General features: G+C 37.0%; 1 non-coding gene across 1 annotated transcript; it reads left to right on the top strand.

Moving 5' to 3' along the window:
• Nucleotides 1-13755: 13755 nt before the first annotated feature.
• Nucleotides 13756-13827, top strand: trnat-cgu. The gene has a single exon. It is a non-coding gene; the product is annotated as a tRNA-Thr (tRNA).
• Nucleotides 13828-14144: the final 317 nt, after the last annotated feature.

The following is a 14144-nucleotide window of genomic DNA, read 5'->3' as shown; positions in this document are numbered from 1 at the left end:
GCAAGTGACCATTTGTGGGGTTGTAAACATTCATAATTTATAACAATCCCAATTTAGGCTACACAGAAAGCAATTGTAAGTTAATTAAAAAAAACCTCTGACTTTAGATTGGATCTTAGGTAGCAGTTAGAATGGAGGCAAACAATTGTTACAGAAAAGAGGGTATTGCTTCTAATTTATTATTTCCATGTGATACAATTATAATTTTCCCCAACGCCTGGATCTTTTAACGGTTTGTTTTATTAATTTAACTTTTAAGTCAATTAAAGTATTTTTTATTTTAATATTGATTTGGATTAGATCATTCCTTAGGGGGAGGCTAAAAAATCCTGAAAGTGAATACAATGCTTCACACATTCTGTAATGTAAACTTGTCGGTAATATCAAGCTACAATGACAGGTGAAGCATTGTCGGTGAATTGTCTTAACATAAATTTATGCTTGACATAAGTCATTTATGATGCATTTTGGATGTGTTGTACTGCTATGCATTTTGTGTATAATGGAAAATTACTGAACATTTGTACTGCTGTACCTTTAAGTGAATTTTTCTTGATGATTGTACTCATGTGACTTTTCTAACCTTGGTAAAAATGATTAATGTCTCTCTTTTCCTTATGTAATGCCCTTGCTCAATTTGCTACCATAATGAAGAGAAAACTAACAGATGGTCTATGTTTTATGAGAAGTAAGACAAAGAAGCCGTTTCTGTGTGTAATAATTAGGTGGCCTTGCAGTTTTGATTGAAAGAAATTTCAAATGGGATGGTTAGGTAAGTAGTAAATGCGAGAAAACAATATTTGTGAGCCAAACCAGATGGGCTTTTAGGTAGAGTTGAAGGAAAGGCCAAAGTAAACAAATAAGATATAAATGTAGCCAGTGTAGCTGTTACAATTTAGAACAGACCAGTGAAAGAAGACAAGAAGGTAAAACTTAAAGAAGAGGAAACTCCTGCAACTACTTACTCTGTTCTCCACATTGGTAACTATGCCTTTCTGTTATGCAAATATCTCTGTGAGCTTGATTATCATGGTGTCTGAATACCCGGACAATTCACATCAACACAGACATATGAGGATAAATAGCATTCACAGAGACCAATCAACCAGATGGACCATTGAGGAGCAGATGGATTTTAACAAATGCAAATGCAAGATAATGACTATTGGAACAAGAGACAGTAAATCTGTGTGTCTAGTGTCTATTTGCAAAGTTGGAGAAAGAAAATGATTTGATGTGATTATTGATCATTTACTGAAAGTTTCCAGGCCATATGAAGCTGCTGGTGACAATTTACTCGTATAAACCTGAGTAAATGATAGGTCGTGTCTTGAGGACATTTAATTATAGATTAAAATTAGTTTTTCTAACTTTCCATACATTTATGTTGAAGCATTTAGAAATATTGAGGTGTTAATTAGTGGTACTTCTTACCAGGTTTTTGTAATAAGGAATCCCATTAGAATTCCCGTAAACCTGGCGGGAGCTTCGCATTAGAGTGGCGATCCTAAAAGTCATGATACAATTCCGGTTATAGAAAGGAGTCCTCATTAACAGGATCAGATTCCTTGTTAAGGAATCCTTTTACTTGCTGTTTTCAGCATCCTACCAGTACCTTCCAAAGGACATTGAAAACTTGCAGAGGGTGAAGAGAACAAAAATGTTTCCTAGACTCATATTTTCATTAAAATAATAATTGAAAGGGGACGTGATCCAGATCTTTAAAAACAGATGAAAAGCAATTATTTGACTTAGATCACAACATTGGAACTGCAGAGCAGACAAAAAATTAAAACAATTAATTACATCTATCTTTCTAGCTTACTGCAAAAGGTTCAATTTGTTATAATTTACAATAATATTTCTTGCTTTTGATAAAGCGTTTCATCACATGGGTGAGATGTCTCAAAGCACTTCACAGGATCTTAATGCAAAGTGCAGTGACTGTATTTTGTAGGCGAACCCAGCAGCCAAGTTGTGCAGAGCAACGAGCACCTTGAAGTGAGTGACCGATTTTATCAGGAGGATTTGTTGGCCAGGAAACTGGGAGAAACTTCTCAATCAAATAATGCAGTGGAATGTTTAACATCTACCTAAACCTAGATAGATGGATCATCGGTTTAGCATTTCATCCGAAAGATGGCACCTCCAACAATGAACCACGCACCCAACACTACATTGAAGTGTCAGCAAAATCTGGGAATTCGAAGTTGTGATATGGGGCTTGAACCCAAAACATTTCTGACTCTGAAATGAAAGTGCTGCCAACTGAGCTAGTCTGACAATAACTCTTCAAATAGAGCAATACTCTTAGATACATCACTTTTAAAGCTAGTACTATGAATGACACTGAATACTATCTTTATTGATCATTATCTGATTGGACCATCACTTTATTCACATGACACCGGTCACAAGAGGAATTAAACCTGGAATGTCATCTTTGCTAGCCTTGAGCAAGACTGAAGATTAGAATTTATTTTCCCCATAGAATAATGGATAGGTGGAACAATTTCAACCCACTCACACACACAGACACATACACACACCTCCAAAAAAATTGATTTACTCCTGTTTAGTTACTTCAAATACAATCAGATTAGTATCTCCTTGGGATTGGTATTGGAGAACACACAAATGCAGACTGAGATGAAAAACGCTCCATAAGAGCTGGGGGATGTTAGCTAGGCAGGGAACAAAGGAAGTGTCAAAAGAGATGTGAGGATGGATAAATATCCTGGAGTTTTGCTTGATTACCTTGTTCTCCAGAAGGAATGGGTTTCTAGTGGTCCAAGCTTTCTATGTTCCTAAGTGTCAATATTACTGTTTAAGCATAAAAATTCCTGAGTGTTCATGTAAACGGTCTCACTGAGAAGAGTGTCAGATTGCTCCAGAAGAGCATTGGAAGATCAAAACATGTGTTTACGGTTGATAAGTATCAAACAAATATTATATTTCTTGTCTCCAGAATGAAATGAAGGGAATCCCTTTCTGCATTTCATAATAATAATAATCCTTGTATTTGGTATAGCGCCTTACACTTGGAAGGACATCTCAAAACGCTTCACAGGATTCACTATGATGTGGAGTGACTGTGTATTTGTAGGCAAATATTAGTACTTATTTTACTAATTTTAGACGCTAATGATTGAGTGACTGATTTCCATGATTTCCAAAACATGCAAAAATGTTTGTTTTCCTTCAGATTTAATCTGCACAGAGACAGAGGCAGGAGAAGCTACACTGAGCCCCACTAAATTGTTTCCACTGTTGGTCATGAATATAAAATATATACTTGCATGAGAGAAAAGGGAAAAGAGGACATGGCAATGTGGATAGGATTAGTGAAGGCTTGTGTGGAATATGAACACTGGCATGGAATAGTTGGGCTTAATCATCTGTGTTGATGCTGTACATTCTGCTTAATTCTATGATTTACATAAGTAAATTTAAAAAACAGATTGGGCAACTAGATTTTGAAAGTTAATGCAAAACAAATTCTGCATTCTGTTAGTAGACCTTTAAAATTTCATGCTCTCAGCATGATTCCCGTCTAACTTTACAGCATAGCTGCTTTATGTTTTACATTCCTCTCTTAAAAGCGTTCAACCTTGATATCAATTTCGTGAGAGCCAATCATCTTTGCCCAAAGTGGTTATTTTTTGTGAATGAACCTGGACATAGTCAGCAGGCTACGGGATGTCCATTAGGATTGGAGCAACATTGGACAGAAACTGATACTTTGTTTAACTATAATATCAAGCATTAAATGTTTAGCCTTTTTCTGATTTAAAGAGCAGTAAGGAGCAGTAAGAGATCAGGTGAACCAAATAAATCTTAATGTACCTCATTTCAGAATCTCTAGTGAGATAAAGCACTTCCGTCAATCATTTTCTTATTTTTATCCTCAAAATTTTCTTTTAAAATATATACTTTATTTCATAAATAATTCACTATTATGACTCCAGGCCAAAACAAATACTCAGCGGGAAATCAAACAAAAGAAAAAAATTGGCAGGATATTTTTGTAAGTGTATTAGATTTTACTTCCAAGTTGTTTTGGGAATGCACTGATGAATTCAATAAACAAGTAGCTGGTGGTAGAAATCGTTATAATACTGATACATTTCAATGTCCTTTCACTAACGTAAGAGGTATGAGGATCAAAGTAATGAAGCTTGACAGCTGTGCATTAAAAAAATTCCGTATCAATTCAATAGCAACATTAGAAAAGAGTGATGACAAACACAATCGGGGTCTAATTTGCAATGATTCTTAACACTGTTAATAATTCTCAATAAGAAATGTGAAATTATCAAATTTTTAAAAACTAAGTGTGATTTCTTTGCCACAAACAGTCGTAGATTGAAAATGACCAAATTATTATTGTTTTGTTTTTTGGAGGGATTATTATTAGGCTCTTGGAGTTAGGAAACTTGCCCAAGGTTTCGCCCTGCCTGGAATTGAACCCAATTGTCTCGCTTGCAAGGCGAGTGCTACAGGACTCCTAATACATAGCACCTTTCACATTGGAAAGACATCTCAAAGTGCTTCATAGGATTTACTGTGTATATGTAGGTAAATAAGGCTGTCTATTTACTCACAGCAATGTCCCACAAACAGTCATGAAATGAATGACCAGTTTTATTTGGGGGATTTTATTTTTGAGTAATGCCAGGGAATCTTTTACATCAACCTGAATAGGTAGACAGGATGTTGGTTTAATGTCTCATTGGTTTCATGTTGCACCTTAAACAACGCAACAACTCCTCCTCATCCAAAACGCATCGGAGTGTCACGCAAGACTAAACCTTGGTGCACCTCAAGTCCCCCTTCATGGATCAGTTAATAGACTGGTAGATAGCAACCTTCTGAATGTTTTTCAGGACTGCAATCTGATAGATATGGTAGATGATCTGGTCTCCTGCTCTCTTTGCCTCTGCCGATTCAGAAACTTACTGTGAAATTCCAGGCTGTTCCACTGGACCCAGAGTCCCTTGACGAGCTCCCATTTTGGTGGGGATCCCTGTACACTTCCTGCACATGAGGGGGTATATGTCAGGGTCTGCAGTCTGCAGACTCCTCAGCTTCTCAGGAATCCAGCTCATCTGTACTTCCTGCCTGGCTCCATTCTCTTCCAGACCAAGGAAAAAAGGATAAATATCATTCTAAAAGATGTGGGCCAACTAAGAAAATGGACCAAATAACTGTAATTAAATTTTAATGTAGCTGAATTGAAAGCAATACAAGTGGAGCAATAAATCGTAAACGTGTATAAAATGAAGAGGTATTTGCTATATAACATTGAGAAGGAAAACANTTTTTTTGTGATCAATGATTATTCACTGAAGGTATGAAATGGACTGTATGAAGCTCCTGTCAACAAACCTAATCAAATACTACATTGGAAATTGAAAGTAATTGCATACAAGTCATAAGAAGTTATGCTAAATTTATATTGAAGAGCCAAATGGCTGAATCTGTTACGTTTCAGATTTTGCCTAGATTTGGGATGACTCCACGTTTAGAATGCTGTATGCAGTTTTAGGAATCTTGCCTTCAAACGACTGTAATATTGAAGAAGTGCTCCTTAAGTACTGGCACTTCACTGCCTGGAAAAGCAATGTAAACTGTTTTCTGCAAGAAAATAAAGTACTATCTTTCCACCGTATGAGACTACACTCTGAGGTGATTTCGGGTCAGAAATGAAATCTCACAAGGTGGTGTAATAAACATGGGTTCCCTGATAAAAATGCAGCTTGTAAAATACATTGTGATGTTAGATTAAATCCCATGTACAATTCTATGCTTCCAGTGCTAGGGGAATGGTGTCTGGCAGTAAAGAGGTCAGATTTAAACAATAAATGTTGAATAGTGTGGATTTTTTTTTCCATATTACTGGTAGGGACCAGAGAGCATCTATATTTAACTTTTATTCACTTCATGGGGATTTGTGGGACATTGCTGTGTATAAATTGGCTGCCACATTTGCCTACAAAAAACATAAGCATTACACTTTATAATATAACCTGTGAAGCGCTTTGAGATGTCTTCCTGACCTGAAGGCCACAATATCAAAAGTATGGTTTATTATTTATTATTACTACTAGAATAAAACCTTATAGGATTCTAGATGAAGTTTGCAATTGAATAATAGTTAATAATATAGTAATTTCACGATGGGGAAACAGATGATAGTTAACGATGGTAACAGCCCTCAGTGGAAGGCCGTAACTACACAGTCCCCAAAGATCATTTTTAAATACCAGCTGTTTAATAACATAATAATGAAGAAATGGTTAAGTTTGAAGAATAAACTCACATTGAGAAGAAGGGAATTATTCAAGCAGAAATACAATTTATGGCAACTAGGCCAATTAAGGTCAGACAATGGTAATGTGACAACAATGACAAGTGTTCAAAATCGCCAAAAATAAATGCAACAAAGAATACGTATGTATATGCTAGTTGGCCAACTACTGAAAGATTCAGACATATTGCATCAATTGCTATGGCAAATAAATCATTGAGGTCTTTAGGGTATTTCCTGAGTCAACCAAATTTACAAGGATGTGTCAGGAGGTATGGCTTGCTTCATTTCAATTGCAGCCATCACAATTGATCCCATACTAGTCCAGATTGCATGTTTCCAGAACTGCAAACATTTATTTGTATCAATGAGTTCTCTTGTTATTGACAACAATATTAAGTGTTTGCCATGATTTGCCATCAATTATGTTGAAGTAGTACCAATCACCAAGGAATGCTTCAATGAACCATTCGATGAAGGATTCTCAGAAGACAAGGTAGATGAGGAGTAATATGCGGTGAAGCACTTAACACTGAAGAAGTGAGGAGGAAAAGGGCAAAATATATCACTGCACATTGCACCGCAATGAGTTCTGGAATGGTAGTTTATGCTAATGTAACTTAAGGAACGCTGAAAACTACATCCCCATTGCCTTCCCATTCAATATCTCCCCTAGATTCCTTAATTCTATCTTTATATTTAATGTGTCAGCATGGCTCAGCTGGTAGTACTCTCACCTCTGAGCCAGAAGATGGGGGATTCATGTCCCATGTTGGGACTTGGAACTCCTATAGTCTAAGATGACACTCCAGTGCATTGATGGGGGAGTGCTGCATTGTTGGCGGTGCCAGCATTCAGATGAGACTTTAAACTTAGGCCCCTTCTGCCTATTCAAGTGGATGTTAATGATCCCATGATACTACAATAAATCCTGTAAAGTGCTTTGAGATGTTCAGCTGAGATGAAAGCGCTATACCAAATATAAGGAATATTATTATTATTGGTTCACAGGAACATGTCTAATTCCTTTTCAAAATGTTATTTATATTTTTACAATCACATTTAACCACAAGATCAAATTTGTAAAATAATTATAATAAAATGATGATCTTTACATCTATTATAGTACCTTATCATGTAATCAAAGCATCTCTAAGCATTTCACTATTTTTTTACTGTAAAATGCAGTGACTGTATCTGCAGGTAATCTCTATTAATCAGAGAGGAACAATACTGATGGCATATTACATGAAACAAGTAACCTCTGTGTCTTTACCCTATGTCACAAAAGCTAGAATACTTTTCTAAAACTATGTCATATGTTCAGTAGTTTTATTTGATTTTCCTTTTAAAAATTAGCAAGATAAATATTCAATGTCATAACTTCAGGAGCAACATTTCAGAGGCATGGGACAAAATATTTGTATGATGCAACCTGCTAGGGAAAAATATAGCTCAGTGTGTTAATTTCCTCTGTCAGAACATGGCCCATTTGTGGCAATAAATGCAGTTAACAAGTAACAGAATCATTGTTCATTTCCACCACAGGGAATCACTTAGAAAACTGCCAGTGAAGAAACTATTCAGAGTCACAAGACAAATACGGTTTAAAACATGAATAACATATATCTATATATACACAATATAATCGAATAGTTATGGGTTATAAAAGTTTTCTTAGATAACAAGCTGGATTGCTTTTTTTTAAAATAAGTTTTTTCCTTCCTTTCCAGAAAAATCTGGCCTAACACTGGATGACAATTCCAAATTATTGTCTCCAGTACAAGAGGCTATTCTTCATACTTGAACCTGGATATACAGTAATCCAGGCTAATGATTGTGAGGGACCTGATGCTGTTCTTATCTAACTTCCAATAAATACACATTTTTCCCTTTTTTTCCTCAGTCAGGTGTCTCACATATGTGGAAATCCATCACCATGCTTAAGAATATCCAACATATGTATGGGATGAAATACAGACTCCCTCCACAGAGGGATGCACCCTGCTTACTTAATGCAGCTGAGTTTTAGGTGCAGGTTGGCACGACCCAATGCTTGAGACCCTCAAAATGTGTGCTGAGGTACTGCTGGAGTTTAACCAACTAAAGCTGTACAGTTTGTCATGAAAGCACTATCTATAAGCTTTCTTCTGCTTCTCCAGCTATGATCACCCAAGCAATTCGGATTTGACTTATATGGTTAACAGTGAAAAGAATCAAATGGAAAGATGAGCTAGGCTGGGTAGTCTGTTATCAGGAGGCCCTGAAATAATGTGGACCCACCTGGCTCAGGAACCAGTCTACTAAAACCACCACAGCAGATTGACTCAAGAGGCTCAGCTCCATGGAGATCAGCTTACCTTGCTCCTAAGAAGAAGAGACCAGTTTTCAACAAGAGTCACTGAACAGTGATCAGAAGTGGGGAAACTCACTAATTCTGAGCACCGAAGGAAATTGTAGCATCCCATCTGCCATTCCAGTTGACATAAACTAACTGAGCACAAACCAGAAATCAAGCCTCAGACTTGTTGGATCCCTGTGGCTCATTTGACATTGCACAGCTCTTTTGTCAACTAAGTTGCTTATGTGAGCCTCAAGTCTGTAATCAGCATATACAACATGTAAACAAAGCATTCTGGGACACAACCCCGCATGGAGGGCGAGATATAAATACAAGCTGTCGTTGGAGTAGTGTTGTATACCCATTTCATTCCAATCACACAGAGAACTTGTATTCAGTGGCCTCGCCAATCAGTTGGTTATTGTGGGTGATGAGACACCCCTAATCTGAGTGTGCATCACCCAGGTCTCTCTGATTTAAACACTTTTGGCTGGTGCATGAGTCACCAGATGGATAGAGGCCAAAGGTAATTATAAAGAGGAATGAGCACAGCTGAAGTAATACTAATAGTCTCAGTATGAGTTACTGCTAGTTCTTCTGAAGGGCTGTAGGAACAAACCAAGGCCATCGAGAATGCAACTTTGCATTGTAGACAGTAATATATGATATACATAGATGGTATGTTAGTTTAGGATGGCCTCTGTCTCACTTTGTATATCATATCATGAATATTATCAATATAAATTTCAGCTGTACAGCCATAGTTTAATTTATTTGTTCAATTTGCATTGGAGTGATTAGTTTATCTTTTACATGTTCAACTTTGTAAATGTTCCCATTCATTTTTGCAATGAATTGTTGACTGTTAATTTTCAATGTCTTATTGTAAATGTGATCTTAGCAGCACAGAAAGTAGAGAACTTGTATAAGACATGAAGGAACACTCGGCACAAAGGGCAATTGCTGTGTCTTTGTTGTGTTGACACAAATAAGTGTAAGGTCCTCTATAATCACCCATTTTTATTTTGGGAGGTTCTTTGGACACATAGCAGGTAACTAGCAAAGCAGTACCTTGAAAAATATGCAGATATTAGAATCTGAGATGCCTTACAACAGAAGCATTTAAAAACAAATTTGATAAATACATGAGAAACAAATATCAAAGAGAGTAGGAAAAGAGGAGAAAATAAAATTGATAGTCTAATTCAAGCTGGTTTTAAACCTTTGTTTTAGGCTGTGCATTTAGTCACTGTTTTCCCCCTCCCCTTCTTCAACTCCCCCCACCTACAGCTTAAGCTCCTAGGCAGCTCTGCAAAGTGCTTCAAAGCATCCTTCCAACGTGGAAGGCCAAATTGTTGTTTTTAGAAAACAAGAAGGAAATGGATATGAGGACTTGAAAAGTTCTGAAGCTACTGCAACACTGGATATTACCATTCTTCTGTCTTTATTAACATAACTAGACAAGTTCCATGTATGTTTTAGCAAAATTTGCAATGTGTTCTCACTAATTTACGTAAATGATGTTTACAAACTACTTTGCTATTTGCTTTAGCAAATATAAATCAATGGATAGCAATGAATAATGACATAGATATAAAGAACTAATTATAAGACTCTGACCTGTTATAAGCTTCATCCTAATATTTATTCTTTAATTTGGGGGATGAAAAGCTGTGTTCAACAAGGTTACAAATGTCAGTACCACAAATTAAGCAGATTCTGCTTCCATTTTAGACACCTAGGTGGCAGCACTGAGTCCAGCACAACAATGTCACAAAGTAAGTTCCTCCACGATCCCACAAAAATGGAGCAAAGTTCCATGCACTAATGTCAAGTGTAGATTTAGATTGGTCATGAATTCAGCAATTACTGAATGTAAGAAGTGATGGGTAAAATTGCATGTCAATTTCCTGTGAGCAGTTTGCACGTTCTTGTTCATAATCAACTGTGTTCGTCCAACTCATGAAAAGAGCCTTAATTTTATAATCATAATAATCCTTGCATTTGATATAGTGCTTTTCATGTTTTCAAGACTTCTCAAAGCACTTCACAGAATATACTGTGATGTGAATTGACTGTATATTTGTGGGTGAAACGCAGAAGCCAATTGCGCACAGCAGTGTATATTTGTTGATGAAACGCGGGAGCCAATTGGCACAGCAGTGTGCTTCAATTCTGCATCAATTCTGGGATGATTTTCTGGAAGTTGTGTCATCTCTAATAAGATTATCTATTTAGGTCTTTGATATAGGGGATGATGGGGTGAGTACAGGGGATGTTGAGGTTGGTGAGATTGTTGGCCACAGAGAGAAACTTCTCTTTCTGGGTAATGCCATGGGATCTTTAACATCCACTTGAACAGGCACACGGGCATCTCAGCTGACGGACAGCCACGTCTGACAATGCCGCACTCCCCTAGCAATGCACAAAAGTGCAAACTATGAGCTCAAAATCCCAAATTGGGGCTTGAACTGGCAACATTCCAACTCGGGTGCAAGAATTAATTTACCTATATTCTGTGGCTCTTGCTACAGACCAATTATTCACATGATAAATGACCAGAGAAATGCTGCCATACATAAACAGACTGATATATGGTACAGGCACCATCAGGAAAAGTCTATTTTAGGCCCATTCCCAGTTTTATTTCAGTTGTGAGATTTGGATTACCACTTATGTTTTCAAACATAATGCTCTGCCACACATACTCGTATTCAGAAAACCATTTGCATGGTGATCAGATATTTTGCCACTTATTTCTTGAAAGCCCAGTCAGATCTTTTTCAGTTTGGGGTTTGATTCATGCCAATTTCTGTTAGCATTAACATCTCTGTGATTCTGAGTTTTCTTTTCCAAAACAGACTGCAGATGCCAGTTTTGAATTACATTGCAATCAGTTAGTGAAAGAGGCACCATTTCACAACTCCATCAATGTGAAGAAGCACCCTGTTTTACACTTGTAAAATAAGCTGTACAATCAGTTCCACTCATAGCAAACAGCCCTTCCACCAACAGTTATATAGCAATCTGTTTGGGAAGATGATATCCTTAAAGCTTGAAAATCATGACTTCAGGGTTTCTCATTTAAAATATCCCAAACCAAGTGCAACGGAACATGAAAGGTTACAAGGGATCTGTTAGAGGGTTTCATAATTATGAATGATTTTGATCAAATAGATTTCAGGAAAATACAAACTAAATGATCATGCTTACGGAGACGTCAGAATGTCAGAGATGGCCACTTAGCTGCAGCAACTATTGTAGAAGAGCTCCATCCCTAGGAGACATGATGGAATTGTTCATAATCTTAAACTGAGGTTTATAATGATAAATCCAAATCTGATTTTGTTTGTCAGCGATAACTCTGAAAGGGTGTGAGTAATACAATATGATCGTTACTTGGAATAATAATAATCCTTGAATTGTTGTAGTGCTTTTCACATGGGGAAAGCAAAGTACTTCACAGGATTTGCTATAAAGTGTAGTAACTGTGTGTTTCTAGGCGATCGCTTCAAATATCCAGAGGTCAAAGATAAATGATCCGCCAAATACAAATTGAATTGCCCTTCATATTGTTTGATTTTAATCCACTCATGCAACCTCCTTAATCCAAATTTACCACCATCTACTGCTCTCACCGCTTTAATTCACAGACTTCCCTCCCACACACTCACACACGTTAAAAGATGGAAATACACATACACGTTGATACCTTGCAACAACAACAAATAGCATTTATATGGAGTCTTCCACATCGGGCACGCATCCCAAGGAGCTGAGTGGTACATTTTTGATCAGAATCTGATGTACATGAACTTGCAGATAATTTAAACAAACCATCAATATACTTTTACAGCTACTCATCAGATTTTAATCATCTCTGTGAGTTTAATATGCAACTGTGAATTATGACAATGGCCCATTACAATAAACAAGAATGACTGTACTATTAACTAACTTGTCAGTTTGACCATTTATAACCTTTCTCTTATTTTAAAACCAAACCTGTCCCTCTATTATTTCCTTGCTCAAGAACTGAAGAACTGATGTTTTCACTGAAACGTATCTATGCTCAGACTTATTCCATAAGTCAATGGTTTTGAATATTAAGAAATTATTTTCTTGTTACTTTAACTGAAATTGTGTCCTCTGGTTCTCCTATCCTGATTTTGCACGTTCATAGTATTGATTCCTCTCTTAATTTTTTTTAATGAGAATAGATGTATCTTCCTTAGCCTCTCTTCATAGAATAATGCTCCAAAACATAATGTCACCTCTGATGACCTTCTTTGAATCTTTTATAGTTAGGAGCATAAGATCATAGGAACAGGTGGACCGTTCAGCCCCTCAAGACTGTTCCACCACTCCATTAGACCATGGCTGAGTTCATAATTCATCTATATCTTTTCATAAACAGCAAATATATTTGTATGCACCACTTCATTTGTGGTATCTAATATTTTTTTCAAGCTGCCAGTAGTTACAGTGCCTTGATCTACTTGCACCTCTCAACATTGCATTTGCTTATGAAACTATTGGCGTGCGTTATGATGGTATTTTTAGTGTTACTTTCTAATTTGGAATCATGCCTGACTGTGCATTACTCAATAGTAAATTCAGTCACTAATTTATTATGTGTGAATTGTTGATGAAGTTGCATTTGGAATATTATGTTGGGTTTTGTGCACTCTAACTTAAGAGTGAATTAATGCAATGGAATGGCTTTAGAGAAAAGTACAAGGCATACTTGGAATAAAAGGCTGTAAGTTTTTGGCAAAGGTTTGCAGAACTGAATTTGTTCTGTTTGGAGAAAGAAAAATGAGTGGAGTACATGATCCAGTTGTTTGGAACGCTGCAGGCATAGATGATAAAGATAGAACCACATTGTACATTTTTGATTACACTATTGGCCATCTTTCCTCTTCCCACTCACCTCGGAGGATAATCCCCAGTTGGTCATTTGACATCCGACAAGTGCAGGGTTGAGCCCTCACTAGACAAATGGCAGGCACCAAGAACTCCTTATTAGCTTCCTGGTGGGCAACACAACTCAGCAGAAATTTCACATGGACTGACACTAGATTTGCCAAAGTTATATGCAATGTGTCCTGTAGCTCAGTGGTTAGAGCACTTGCCTCGTAAGCGAGAGACCTGGGTTCAATTCCCAGCAGGTTGAATCCTTGGGCAAGTTTCCTTACTCCACACACCAGATAATAATCCCTCAAGAAAAAAAAACAATAAGAATTTGGTCACTCAGTCCACGACTGTTTGTGGGACACTGCTGTGCGCAGTTGGCTTCCACGTTTCGCCGACAAAAATACAGTCAATTCACTTTACAATCTATTCTGTGAAGCGCTTTGAGACCTCTAGAAGACGTGAAAAAGCTTGTATCAAATGCAAGGATTATTATTAATATCATTCATGAGTTGTCTGTCAGGTCTCCTGATCATCTTATGGACTGGACACAAATTATCTCACTTCAGATAGTGAACT

Source organism: Callorhinchus milii, unplaced genomic scaffold, assembly GCF_018977255.1.
Source record: "Callorhinchus milii isolate IMCB2004 unplaced genomic scaffold, IMCB_Cmil_1.0 Scaffold2, whole genome shotgun sequence".
Taxonomy (NCBI): domain Eukaryota; kingdom Metazoa; phylum Chordata; class Chondrichthyes; order Chimaeriformes; family Callorhinchidae; genus Callorhinchus; species Callorhinchus milii.
This window is presented reverse-complemented; position numbering and strand designations above follow the sequence as displayed.